Here is a 15,264-nt window from a genome sequence, read left to right as displayed (position 1 = left end):
AAATGTGGGCCTACCATTCGATCCTGCAATGCCTCTACTAGGTATATACCCAGATGATCACAAATCATTTTACAACAAAGACATTTGCACCAGAATGTTTATTGCAGCCCAATTCATAATAGCTAAGACATGGAAACAGCCCAAGTGCCCATCGACCCATGAATGGATTAACAAATTGTGATATATGTACACCATGGAACTCTACGCAGCCATAAAAAAGATGGAGACTTCACATCTTTTATGTTTACCTGGATGGAACTGGAACATAATCTTCTTAGTAAAGTATCTCAAGAATGGGGGAAAAAGTATCCAGTATACTCAATACTACTATGAGAACAATATGTAATCACCTACACACTCATATGAATGGTGAAACATAACTATAGTCCAGAAAGTAGAAGGGAAGAGGGGAGAGAGGGAAAGGAAGGGGGGAGGCTGGAGGAAGGAGGGTGGTTGGGGGGACTTCACCTAATGTGCATGATGCAACGGTACATTTCAAAACTATTAAGAAAAGATTATAATTGTGATGGATGTGTTCATCAGTTCCATGTAAGCATTTCACACTGTATATCAAATCAACACACCGAACCCCATAAATGCATCATGTACACAGTTATGATTTAATAAAAACAAGCAAAAGAAGATGCAATCCTCCTGTCCCAGGTTTTCAGATAAGGAAACTGAGTTCAGAAGGGTGAAGCAGCTTCCCCAGATCCCCTTGGGAGTGTCAGATCCAAGTCCACCCAGTGAAGGTCCGTTCACAGGGCAGGGTCCTTGGACTTGGATGATAACTTGGGGGAGGGGCAGAGGAGAATTTAGGGACATGGGAAATGATAACAATTGGGGGCCTCACTAGATGATGAAGCCATTTGAAGTGTCTTGTTTACTTCTCAAATCACACTCCCAGGGAGGCTCTGTTGCCTCACTTTATAGAAGGGGAAACTGTAGAGGATGTGTGGGTGGCTGGTACCTAGAGGGGGTGACCCTGCCTTCTCTGAATGTGCCAGGAGACTTAGTGATATATTAGACATTCCACCAACACCTGTGAGATCTGGCGTGTAACCTACCTGCTTTTCACACCACCACCACCACCACTCCTCCGGGATTTCCTCAAAGCTATGCCCATAGGCAGCTCCATCAGAATTAGAATGTTCCTAACATAAAGAAATGATAAATGCTTAAGGTGAAGGTTACCCCAGTAAACTGATTTGATCATTACATTTTGTATGCCTGGATCAAAACATCCCACGTCCGCCATAAATATATATGACTATTCTGTGTCTGTAATAATTAAAAATTAAAACAAACACAAATTGCCATCAGAAGCTGGGGAAAGCCAGCCTCGAGAATATCTGTGGCCAGGTTCTTTGTCCTGGGTGCAGGGCACAGGGGACACCTGCCAGCCCCTGCATCTCACTGGTTTCCTCTGGCTGAGATGCTGCTCGAATCATGTATGGGAGTGTTCAGGGTAATTTACATAGCCCTGAGAGGAGCCCTTAACCAATGCCAGGCAGGAGTAGGTGTATCAATATCCCCTCCACCCCGTCTCAGAGGTACATAATCAATGCTGTTCCCAGTGGGACAAAGCTCCTGTTGCCCACAGTGATAACCTAATCCTAGCGACCATTTTAAAATCTGTCTTCTCTTTCCTGTCTGACTTTTCCCCGTTTCCTAATGGTGTTTTCTGAGATAACCTTCCAAATTTCCTCTTTGTACCAGCTTCCTTGACTTGGGGTCTGTTTCTGGGGAGCCCCACCTGATACAGACACTATGAGACAAAGACCACTTACGGATCCTGATGAACTGCAGGGCCCATCAACTCTGTCTTTAAAATCTCTCCTTACTCTTCCCAGATTTTAGAAATCATCTTGCTAAAATCTAGGTGGAACTGTGACAGTTCTGTGCATAAACCTTTTCCTACAGGGGTCAGCAAACATTTTCTAAAAAGGTCAAAATATGAAGTATTTTTGGCTTTGTGGCCATGTAGTCTTTTTTGACAACTTTGCTCAACCACGGAGATACGGCAAAAGCAGCCACGAATAATATGTCTGTGGTTATGTTACGATAAAATTTTATTTACAAAAATGGTGGCCAGCCTGAGGTCCGTGGTTTGCTGAGCTCTAGGATCAAGCCTCTTTTCCATTTACAGCCTTTCTCACTCTGCCACATCTCCAGCCTCACGTTAAAATATATGTTGACTGCCCACTAGGTGAATTCATAACCTAACATAGGCTCCCGGAGCTTCAGAATCTCTCTTTCTGAGGAAAATAAATGGGGACTCCACAAAAACAATTGGACAGTCTGGTGAAGCAAACAAATATTATTTTTCCTAGATTGAGCTGCATTGCTCTTTAGGTAGATGTGTTGTCTCCCAGGCCTGGCCGACCAAAACCATCCTTTTCTCAGGCCATGTGATTGGTTCAGGAAGAAGCACATGACCCAATCTAGACCAATGAGAATCTTCCCTAGGATTTTTCCTGGTGGGTTGCTAAGCAAGGGAGATACAAGTTCAGGAAAGTTGATGGCCATCCCAGGCACCACTTGGGACCTGTTTAAGAAATAAAGCTAAGAGATGGAGTTGGGCAGGGGACCCCCAGTAGAGTCAGGGAATATGGAAGCACCTACTATGTGCCAGGTAGGTGAGCTAAATTCTGGGGGTCCCTGGATGAGTATATGCTGGTGGTTACTACTTTCAAATGGCTCAAAAATAAGGACAGTTTAGTGTGAGAAAGTCTCTGGCCAGAGAGGGGCCATGCAAGGGACACTAAATCCCTGGGCTAGCCAGAAATGCTTCTCAGAGAAGGTGAGACTTGAGATAAGACTAGAAGAATATCTCAGTACTAGCCAACAGAAGAGTTGGCATTCCAGACTCTGAAAGGAAGAGGGGAGTATCTTGGCAACAGTGCAGCTGTGGGTGCTTTTGTGCAGGAGTAGGCTCAGGGGCTGTAGAGCTGGGTAGGAGCCAGGCTTTGGGGGAGTTTTATGCTGGGGGGTGGTGCAGTGAACACTGGACTACCCAGTGCCTCCTTTGGGAGAGTGTTCCCAGGCTGCAGCTTCAGAGATGGTGCCACCATTCTAGCTGTCCCCACCACTGCACCTACCTATGTAGCTCTGGGGGTCCTTTCTCTCTCTAAGCCTGGATTTTTCCAGGAATCCAATAGCCGCCATTGAATCAAGACCCTCCTAGACTCTCCAGGCTGGGAAAGCTCCTTGGTGTTGCCATGGAAAGGATCCAGGAGGGGGGCCTGAGAGCAGGACAGAGCTTCTACAAAGGACAGATGCTTCCGCTTACAAAAGAGAAATTAAGAGAGACAACTTTGACTTTGATAATTGGAAGAAGAAGCTGCCCACTCACTGGAAAACATGCAGAGGGAAGGGAGGATGCAATGTCTCTTCCAAACTTCGTCATCTCACTTTGAAGGCAACCAGGTTTGCTAAGCCTTGGATTGGCCAGAGAAGAAAACTCAGGGGAAGAATTCTGGCTCCTGGATTGCAGAGAGGATAGGAACATCTGGGGCCTTTGCACTGGCTCTTGAGCACAGAGATGGGGAGAAACCAGAGGTAGCTGAGAGCCAAGCCTCTCCAATTCACTGATCTCCAAACAAGGAATTGTGAGGATGAAGAATTGGAAGACTTGAATTCCAATTCTGCTCTGCAATGACTCTTCCCTCTGCCTTGGTAGATCCCCCAATCCTACCCACACTTGTCCATTATCACTTTTCTCAAATTTCACATCATGTTCATTGTTTGGCTCATCCAGTATTTCTTCCCTGGGTCTAAGCAGGATCCAGTCACCCCAGAGCCCAGCACTCAATATTTTCTGAACAAATGAATAAATGACCACATGGGATACTCTCTCAAATCCTAGCAATTTCTCTTGGTCTTGGTTTTGACCTCTGTCAAATGGGAATGACAACGTCTTTAGTTGCTTGTGCAGGTCTGGTGCATAGCTGGGCTTCAATACATGATGGCAATCGTGCAGATCAAATGTCCCAGTCATCTATAGTGCTTTAGGAAAGGACACCTGCTCTGCTGATTTACTTTGTTCTTTGTCTTTGGCATCAAGAGGAATGGGAAACTTGGCAGTAAGATCTTTCTGTAGTTCTCATCTTTCTTTTGCTTACTTGCATGTATTGAGACTCCCCTGTGCCCTGGGCATTTTCCAAATAGAGTCGGATATCCATAGTTGACCATCTCCCTTCACTGATCACCTGCTTAAGCTGATCTAGTTTTCATAGACCAGACATGTGCCACATGTATGTATTAATATAGTAGGCCTAGTTCCTTATGTTGGCCACCCCTGTATGTTGACCAGTTTATTACAGTCCCTTCGGGGGTCAACTAACAGAGATTCTATTGTATAATTTCTCTGGTGAAGAGTCCCAAGCTGGATGCCCAGGAAGCAGAGCCAGACAGAATGCAGCATGCAAGTCATTTATTAGCAAGAGTTCATGGAATGGCAGCCATGGAAGGGAGGGAAGAAGGGAAGTGGGCAGAGAGAGAAGTTGAGCCACCATACAGGCTAGATGATGACCTCAGCCCACAAAACGGGCAGGACTGGAACTAGAGTAGCTCCTCAGTGTCATCCAGGCCTTTACATATAGCTAACCAATATCAGTCAGATTGGACGGGAACTGCCCATCTCTAGAAGGTGTGACTTTGGTTGAAGTGGATCTCTGGAACTGGGACCATCCTTGAAGGGGCTGGCAGATGAGGCTGTCTGCTGAGGACACCAGTACCAGCCACGGGGGCTATGGGGCTTTGTGGGGAGGGTAATCTCAGCAGCACCTTGCTATGTCCACCAGGCAATTGTCCCCAAAGGTAAACACTGTTATCTCCTCATATGGATGAGGACACCACAGCTCAGATGAATAAACTGGCCTGCCCCAGGACATTCAGACAGGAAGGACCAGAGCTCTTCCACCTCCAGAGCCTCCTAGCATTCTCACCAATGCCCCTGATGGCATGCAGACCTACGCCAAGCAGCCAAAAGCACAAGCCCCGCACCCGAGTCACTTACTGTCAGCTGGCAGGCCTGCCACCCAGCGCCTCTCCTCTTGGCTTTGCTTGGAGCAGGCCAGGCGAGGTGGCTTCGCAGCCATGAACCCGTCCATCCGTTCGTGTTTATTCTGTGCATAGCCAGCAGCTGCGGCAGCCGGGCCTGCCAACTCTGCTGCATTCTGTCGGGGATGCACCTCTCCACCCATCTCAGAGTTCTCTCCTGCTGGCTGTTTCTGGGAAGCCCGGCTTGTTTTATTTTTCATTTTCTTCTTCCCAGTGGTTTGGCTGGATTTCAGAGGCGCCTGGAAGAGTGGGGTTGGGGGAGACTGGCTAGACTATCCAGGACGTTGGAGGGTGGAGAATAGTTGCAAAAATCCTACTTTAGCTTCCAAATCACTTTCTTTTATTAATTTATTTTTATTTTTTTCTCTCGCTTCTTAACAACATGTAGCTTTATAACGTTGCGGGATATGGGCTGACAAATGATTGGATTTAGGGGTATGGGTTTGGAGCATTTGCAAGCAGGACAGTCAGAAGGTGCTGATCTGTGCTTTGCTGTGTAACTTTCACCAGGTGTCTTCACCTCTCTGAGCTCCCAATTCCTCATCTGTGAAATGAGTTAAAGATCCCATCTCTCAAGTCCCTTAGGAAGACTGAATGTGAGCCTGTTAGGAAAACTATGATGGACAAAATCAGTGCCTAACAAGTTCCCTAACCAGATCTTTGATGAGCTTATCCTCCACCATTCTAAACTGCACTCCACTTGACATGGCACTCGCAATATACTGCACCATATTTGTGTCATCCTTGAAGATGCCATAATTTGTCTCCAACCTGCAAAGCAAACCTCTCCTCACCCCTGTCATCCATCCCCGACTGACCAGTTCTACCTGTCCTTCAGCCCTCAGCTCCCACATCACTTCCTCTAGGACAATGGTCGGCAAACTTATTCCGTACAAAGCCAGACAGTGAATACTTTAGGCTTCGTGGGGCACATAATCTCAGTTGCCACGGTTCCCCTCTGCCGTCATAGTGCAAAACATCCACAGACAAGACATTAATGAATGGGCGTGACTGTGTGTCAATAATATTTGATTTGTGGATACTGATATTTGAATGGCATATAATTTTCAAGTGGTATGAAACATTATTTTGACTTTTTTCAACCATTTAAAAATGTAAAAACCATTATTTGCTTGTGTGAACTGTACTAACCAGGCAATGGGGCTGGATTTGGCCTGTGGGAAGTAGTTTGCTGACCTTTGCTGTAAAAGGTCATTGCTGGTCACCACCGATTCCCCTGGCCAGGCTACATTAGGGCCCTTCATGGCGATTTCCACGGTGCCCCTGACGTACACAATCAAAATACCAATGACGAGTGTCCTCTTACCTGTTAATTCCTTATGGTCTATGAGCTCTTTGAGGGACGCACCTGATTTTATTCATCACAAAACCCTCATCTCCTAGCACAGAGTAGTGTCCAACAACTATATATCATCAAATAAGCCTAGGTGTGGACATTACAGATCCTTTCCACAGCTCCATATAGCAGGTAGGAGATAAGCTCCATTTTACAGATGTGGAAACAGAGGCTCAGAAAGAGAAAGGGATTTTCTTAATGTCACACAGCTGCAAACATGATGGAGCTGGGATTCAGACTCCCAAAGGAAGAATGAAAGAAACAGTTTGCATTAATTGTGCAATTACAACATGTCAGAGACAGCACTGGGCACTTAGCATGTGTGGCCTCAGTCCTCAATTTCTGGGTATCCTCTGCGTCCCAGTCATATCCCTTGAGGTCCAGAACATTGGATTCCTCCCTGCCAGAGCTGTGCCAGTGAGTCTGGGAGCCGCACGAGGCCACATCTGTCTTGCTCACTGCCCAGTTCACCAAGCACTCCTGGAAACAAGAGCGCCACCCTAACCGGCGCCAGGTGTTGCTCTGTCTGGAGTTTCCAAATTTAAGTCTTTCATCTTGCACCACCTCATTCCAAACGTGTAACCTGCACATCAGCTTAAACAATTAATATATATATATTTTTTAAGAGAGGAAAAGGAAAACAAAAAACAGTGAAAGCCACTCCTGCGGCAGCGGCAGCTGCTCAGATAGGTTATCCATCCACAATAACCGACGGGCCATCCTCGAGTGATTTCCCTCTCCTGACACATAAATTAATAAAAAAAAAAAAGAGTCTGGGCGTGCAGACGGCAGAAAGGACAGCCAAGGCCAAAGATGCCTCCAGATGGAAAAAAGTTGCCTCCCCAAGACCGAGGCCCACATCTGCTGCGGAGCCGGGAGACAGCAGAGCAGGCCCAGCCCCGGCGGAGAGGGCTGCGAGCCCGCAAGGCCCCAGATTAAGTGCGGCGAGCGGAGCGCCAGCTGTCAGCGGCAGGCCCTGGCTCTAAGTGGCTCCCGACGGTGAGTTTGATTCCCAGCCTGAATCGCGTGCCCCAGCAGGCCCGTCGCATTAAGCAGGCCCGGATGGCGGAGGCTCGGTGGGAAAAGGAGGCGCCTCCCCGCCCGCCCGCGTCCGCTCGGGCTCAGCCCCTTGGCTGCACTTCACAGGCGCGCGCAGCCCCCTGGGCGGAACCATGGCGAATCTCACTTGTTGACGGTGGCCTAGTAGTAGGATTTAATGGTGGAATAATATTTACACAGCAAACTCCTCCAGAGGTGTCCAAAACACCGTAAAAGGGATTTTCGGAGCTTAATGAGCGTTAGTGGACTCAAGACAGGATAATGTGGCAACTGGTGGCTCTAATCTGATCTGGCACCTTCTGTGCAGTAAGACTTAGTGGGCGGAACTGTTTGGAGAGCTGGCGAAAGTTGCTTTTTAACCCTCCCTTCTCTTCTTTTTGCTTTCCCCCAGTGAACTTTGTAATATTATTAGCACCACGTGGCCTGCAATGGCTGTATCTCAGCTGTTACAGATGCCAGTAAACCTTGCGCCCTGCCTGTGGGTTCAGCTATGGACTTTAAGGGAAGGGTAGCCAAAAGTGGAAGATGGACTTAATTACTTCTTCTTTTTTTTTTTGCAGTTTTTGGCCAGGGCTGGGTTTGAACCAGTCACCTCCAGCATATGGGGCTGGTGCCCTACCCCTTTGAGCCACAGGCGCCGCCCCTTACTTCTTTTTTTCTGAAAGCAGCACAGAATAAGCATTAAAAAAAAAAAAAAAAAGTTGGAATGCTTCATAAAGTCCCATAATTCTAGAAAACCCTATAGATTTCACCAAAAGACTCCTAGGTTATGAAATCGATGTGCACAAATTGGTCCCATTTCTACATACTAATAACAGTCAAGCTGAGAGTCAAATCTAGGAGCCATTACCATATAAGATAGCTACAAAGAAAATAAAATTATTAGGAATATTCTTAACCAAGGAGGTTGAGAGATGTGTACAAGGAGAACTACAAAACACTGATGAAAGAAATCATGGTGACACAAACAAATGGAAAAACATCCTATGCTCATGGATTGGTACAATCAACATCATTTAAAATGTCTATACTGCCCAAAGTGATTTATAGATTCAATGCAATTTCTATCAGAATACTAAGATCATATTTCATAGATCTAGAAAAAAATAATCCTAAGCTTCATTTAGAACCAAAAAAAAAAAAAAAGTCTGAATAGCCAAAGCAATATTAAGCAAAGAGAACAAATCTAGATGCATCACATTACCTGACTTCAAATTGAAATTATCTTTTACTTTTATTTATAAATATTAGTTTCCTATTGTTTGATACTTAAAAAAAACAAAAAGAAGTTAACCGATGACTTCATACTGAACCTCAGAGTCAAAGCATTCTATAATAGACATACTGTTATTTGACAATGTGAATGTTACTTTCTTTGCATTATTATTATAGCATTTGTCTGATTCCTTTTCTGAATGTATTTATGTTCGTTCATTCTTTATAAGGTTTTTGTATCTGGTCCTTATCTTAAACATTGTTATTGTTATTAAATTTTAAGTCTTTTTAATTTTGTGAAGGCAAAAAAATGGAAACCTGAATACCACATGTATATGTAAAAATAAAAATTAAAAAAAGAAAAAAAAATGGGGCTGCGCCTGTTGCTGAGTGGTTAGGGTGCCGGCCCCATATACTGAGGGTGGTGGGTTTGAACCCTGGCCCTGCCAAACTGCAACAACAACAAAAAAAAATAGCCAGACGTTGTGGCAGGCGCCTGTAGTCCCAACTACTCAGGAGGCTGAAGCAAGAGAATCACCTAAGCCCAGGAGTTGGAGGTTGCTTGTGAGATGTGACGACATAGCACTCTGCCAAGGGTGATAAGCGATAAAGTGAGACTCTGTCTCTACAAAAAAAAAAAAAAAAAAAGCAACCGTGGATCTTGGTGTCAATAACAATCAATTTCATACCCTTGGGTATGAAACAGATTTTAGCCACAATCATCTATTCCTCAACCTGAATGGGGGCAGAGCTGCATCTCAAAAGGCAAGTGTGACATCTAATGTACAGACTCCAGAGTCATGGGTTCAGATTCTGCCTCTGCCACCTTCTAGCACTTCCCTCTCCAAACCTCAGTTTTCTCATCTGTTAAATGGGAATGATAGGTGGGCAATACCTATTATAGAGTTGTAGCAAGTACATAAGGAAAGTAAATGGGGAGCTGTATACCGGATCTTATGGAGTAAAGAATTCACAAAGACTAGTTTAAAAAGTCTTTCAGACCTCAGTTTCCTCATCTGTAAAATGGGACTTTTATTAGGTGCTGCTAGCAATCAAATGAGCTAAAATGATACAGTCTAGCCAGGAGTAGGAATAGGAGCCCCACTCCTAAACCAATCCCCATTGCATGTCTCCGGGCTTCAGTTTCCTGTAATTGGTGGACATCTGAGACACTACCATGGGAAAAAACCCTCCAGCATCAGGAAGCAATCTTCCATGACTGGAGAATTCCTTTGCTTCCCCAGAGTCACCAGGAGATCTTGAACTTTGCTTTTGTTTATACCAGAAGGGAATGTGTTTGTGAAGACCAGATTATTTAGGACTTTAGAATGAGGTGGGCTCCTTCAAGGACTCTAGCTGGGATGTTCCAGTTCCTTGCTTTGTTGTGTGAATTTGGAGGCCAAGGCAGGGAGCAGGAGGAGAGCTCTGCCCAGTGGATGGGAGGGGACCGGCTAGCACCAGACCATCTTTAACTAACCCATTGGGGGAGTTCTCTAGGCACTGGTGACTAAACCTGGTTTCGAGTCTTCTCCTTATTAGCTGTATTTCCTTGGGAAATCTGGTTAATCTCTCTGGTCTGCAGTTTCCTCATCCATAACATAGGGAAGGGAAAGTTCTCATCTCACAGGCTATTGTAAGATTTGAATAGATTATCCCTATAGAGTTCTTGGAATAGAGTGACCTTTCCATGACCTTCAATGCTCTAAGGCAGTGGTTCTCAATGGTCACGATCCCTTTTTAACAATGAAAACACATTGGGACATTAGGAAGGTTGAGAACCACTGCCCTAAGGCATATAAACTTAGAACTTGAAGTCTAAGAGAAAGAATAGGATGATCTTTCACAATATCCAACTTAGAAAATCTCAGGGAAGGCCTCTGATTGGCCTGTTCCAATCATGTGACTATCTTTTATCCTTTAGTCTAATCATGTGATTTTCAACGGGTGTGCTGAGGAACACCTGTGTGCCATGAGAGGATCTTAGGTGTTCTGTGAAAATTATTTGAGATAATTAAATTATTTTTGAAAGAAGTTCAAAGCACATAAGTATATCTTTTTACTCTTTTTTCATTTTGGTCAACATAATTTAAGTGTGTCACGGAAATTTGACTATACATTCAAGTGTGCTAAGAGATAAAAAAAGTTGAAAAACATTAGTTGTTGCATCTAAGGGGCTGGCTGTGGTTATAATGCAAGGGTTTTTTATTTTAAAATAGGAAAAGGGGGCACGTTTTCTGGAAAGAGAAAAATAATTGTCACTAAACATTATTTCAGCAGCTCTTTGATCTTGTGTAAAAGTTTGAACACTTCTGAGTTCAGTTTGAGGTTTATAAAATAGTCACAAAGATGTCTACTGTATTTTGAGTTCTTTTGAAAAAAGGAAACCCAAGAAACCAGGCAGCACAACGCCTGGCACTTTTTGGTCCGGCTTGGTAAATGCTTATTGAATCTGAATTTTACCATCTTGGTATTTGTGTTATTATTATTGGTCCTAGGGGACCTTCAATGCTTGGTAGTCATGTAGAAAAAGGAATTATTTACTTAGTAATCAGTTGGCCTTTTATGAGTTCAGAGACATATATATATATGAATAGTATGTGTGTATACATGTGTGTACAGGTATATACATGTGAGATGAATCTATATGTGCCCTGGAAATCCCTAAAATTAATTCGTATTTCATATCACTCATCTGAAAAAAATATCAAATGGGATGAAGGTAAAACTTAAACTTAGAGGGTTTCTGATCCTTCTTTTTATCGTAAAAAAAACTCCAGTGTTGAAAAGTCACAAGTTTATAGCAAACACCTGTATACCCTCCCCCAAGATCCCACTGTTAGCATTGGTATCCTTCCTTTATCAGTGGTTCTCAACCTTCCTAATGCCGTGGCCCTTTAATACAGTTCCTGTGGGTGGTGACCCATGGGTTGAGAACCTCTGCTTTAGAGTGTCTGTCCATCCTTCTATCAATTCATTGGTCCATTTTAATTTTTGATGCATTTTAAGCAAATATTTCAGCAATGTAATATCAATATTTATCTATGTTTTTAATGTTAAAAGCATCTGAGTGTGTTGAAATGCATACATTTTAAGTTTATGTACATTGCGTTAGATCCAGATGCAAACATCTGTGTGACCCAAGACTTTCATTGCCCCAGAAAGTTTCCTGATGCCTATTCCCAGTCAAATTCCTTCATTGTTATGATTTTTTCTCACCACTAATTTGTTTTGGTTTGTTCTAGAACTTCATGTAGGTGGGATCATACAGTTTATGCTCTTTGGTTGTCTGGCTTCTTTCATTCGCATTAAGGTTTTGGAGACCTTATTGTTGCAAGTAGTTATTACTTTGTTCTTTTTACTATTATGTAAGATTTCATGTGTGAATATATCACAATTCATTTCTTCTATTGATGGTCTCTGGGTTGTTTCAGTCTTGGGCTACTACAAAATAAAGCTGCTGTGAACATTTTGATACAAATCTTTCTTTGTGAACATGTGTTTTTGTGTCTTTTGGTAAGTACTTAGGACTTCAATTGCTGGGTGGTAAGGTAGGGTTATGTTGAGAAACATCATAAGATCTTTCTCCAAAGTGCCTGCACTATTTTACATTCCTGCCAGCAATGTATGAGAGTTCCAGTTGCTCCATATCCTTACTACCATTTGATATGGTCCATCTTAATAGTGTTAGACGTTCTTATGAGTATATGATAATATCTCTCTGTGTGCACAGATTCTCCCCCCCCTTTTAAAACGAGTACCAAATTCTCATCCATTTTATAAAATTCCTAAACTGGAAGGACACTTATTTTTCAGATGGGAAAACCGAGGTCCAGAGAGGGAAAGAAATTGACCCAACGTTTTACAGTAGTACATCGTGTCCCAAAAGTTGCCACTAAAGTCATCATCCATAAAGAAAATGGGAAATTGTAGTTAAATGGATCTTTATTTACAAAATGTTCATTACAAACATTTAAAAAATATTTACAAAATATTCACTATGTGTTGGTCACCTCTTTGTAAATTTTTTTAAATGAATATTTGTCAATAGAAGTGCATTTACTTACAAATTTCCCATTTTCTCTATGCCTGATGACTTTAGGGGTGACTTTCGGGACAACCTGCATATTAAAGTTAAAGCCAAACTGGTAATCCAGACTCCTGACAACTGATCAAGGACTCACAATAAGAATGTGTCATTAAGTTGATGTGCCAAGCATTGAAGCAAACTCACTAAGTCATTCATTCATTTTTTTTATTCATTCAATAGATATAACTAAAGCTGTCCTTTGGTGCAGCATTCTTTTAAGCACTGCAGATACAGAAACAAATAATTTATAAAACTCCTGGATTATAAAGGAACTCACTGGAGTGAATGAGAATCTTCCATCCTTAACCCAAACTGTATTTTTTTCCACTTCAGACCTCGTAAGAGCCACATGCAATAATATATTAACTAAGGGCAGCACCTGTGGTTCAAAGGAATAGGGTGCTAGCCTCATATGCTAGAGGTGGTGGGTTCAAATCCAGCCCTGGCCAAAAACTACAAAAACTGCAAAAAAAAAAGAAAAGAAAGAAATAATAATGTATCAACAGTGCTTTCTTGAATGTTATAAGAAGTGACCACAGCTCTTACAGTTGTTCCAGAATCTTGATTACTATTGCAAAGATGAAGGTCTTAACTCCAGAAAAAATACTTATTTTTTGCTATCTCCCTTCATTTTTTTCCAAATTTTGGACATCACTTTTCTTTATCCAGAAAGAGTCCTTTTAAGTGTCCCTAGAGGAAGGCTTGACATCCAAGAGCCCAGTAGCCCACCTGGTAGGAAGAACAGCTTCACAGGGTGAAAAAGATTTTCTTCTCCACATTGATCACTCTGTGAGAGTCCTCTGGGGTCCCTTGAGAACTGCTTGATTCTTTCCAAAGTCAACCAGGAGTGGATTTCTAGTCTAATGCAGAATATCACACAATTTTGTTTTGTTTTGTTTTTGTTGCAGTTTTGGCCAGGACCAGGTTTGAACCCGCCACCCTCGGTATATGGGGCCGGCACCCTGCTCACTGAGCCACAGGAGCCACCCGTGAATATCACACAATTTTAAAATGAGAAGAGACCTTGAACAGTGTATCATGCGTACAGGGGCCTAAATTTCACCCTGTGTATAAAGAAGGAAGAAGCATTAATACACGAATTCCTGGGTTAGTCCTGCCCTCAAAGATTCTAGTTCCGTAAATCTGAGGGAGACCTCCATGGGGCCAGGCGTGGTGGCTCAGGCCTGTAATCCAGCACACTGGGAGACGGAGCAGCAGGAGTATCACTTGAGCTCAGGGGTTTGAAAACAGCCTGAGCAAGAGAAAATGCAAGACCTTATCTTTTCAAAAAATAGAAAATTAGCAGGGACCGGTAGTCCCAGCTACAAGGGAGGCTGAGGCAGGAGGATCACTTGAGCCCAGGAGTTGGAGGTTGCAGTGAGCTATGATGACAACACTTTACGTGCAGAGACAGAGTGAAACTCTGGAGGAAAAAAAAAAAAAACCTCCATAGGAGCGCGGGGGATTTTTTTAGGGTAGTGGAATTGTTCTGTATACTATTATAATGGTGGATACGTGTCATTATACATTTGTCCAAACCCACAGAATGTACAACACCAAGAGCGAAGCCTAATGGAAACTGTGAACTCTGGCTGATAATGATGTGTCAGTGGTAGTTCAGGGATTGTATTAATAACAATGTTGATGGCAAGGGAGGCTATGTGTGTGGGCAGGGAATCTCTGGGAACTCTCTGTACTTTCTGCTCACTGTGGCTGTGAATTTAAAATTGTTCTGAAAAATAGTCTATTTTTTCAAAAGGCCAGATGCAGTGGCTCACACCTGTAATCCCATCACAGGGGAAGGCCAAGGTGGGAGGACTGCTTGAAGCCAGGAGTTTGAGACCAGCCTGGGCAACATAGCAAGACCCCTGTCTCTACCCTAAAAATAAATAATTAGTTGGGCCTGTGGCCCATGCTGTAGTCCCAGCTGTTTTGGAGACTAAGGTAGGAGGATCATGTGGCCCCAGGAGTTCTAGGTTACGCTGAGCTACGATCACACCACTGCACTCCAGTCCTTCATTCTGGCCCTTTTGTGACTCTGTTAAGTTGCGCAGATATGGAAGTTGGGGCTCAGAAACAAGAATGGGCTTCCCTGATGTCACCTAGTGTCTGAGTCCAGACTGTATGCAGAAAACAAAATCCAAGCTAGGTATTTTAATCAGGGAGGGATTCAGTATCAGGGAATACAGTGCATATGAAACCACCAAGGGCAGAAGGAGGAAGTTCTAGGTTGAACCTCCTGGAATAACTCCTAGAAAACAAAGAACAGGGGCACCTGGACAGCTCTCGCTGGAGTTATGCCAGATGCAAGAAGCTGCTGCATTTTTTACACCACTGCCTCTTGATGCACCAGATTCAACAGAATTTCCACAATCGTGTTTGTCAACAGCAGTAGCCACAAGCCACCAGAGGGTGAGCTCACCTCAGCTTCCTGAATCCTCATCCAGAACTCTAGCCTTGTGAGAGTTTGGAAAGACTGTTC

Source organism: Nycticebus coucang, chromosome 4 (genome assembly GCF_027406575.1).
Source record: "Nycticebus coucang isolate mNycCou1 chromosome 4, mNycCou1.pri, whole genome shotgun sequence".
In the NCBI taxonomy this organism is placed as follows: domain Eukaryota; kingdom Metazoa; phylum Chordata; class Mammalia; order Primates; family Lorisidae; genus Nycticebus; species Nycticebus coucang.
Note: the sequence above shows the minus strand (reverse complement) of the source record.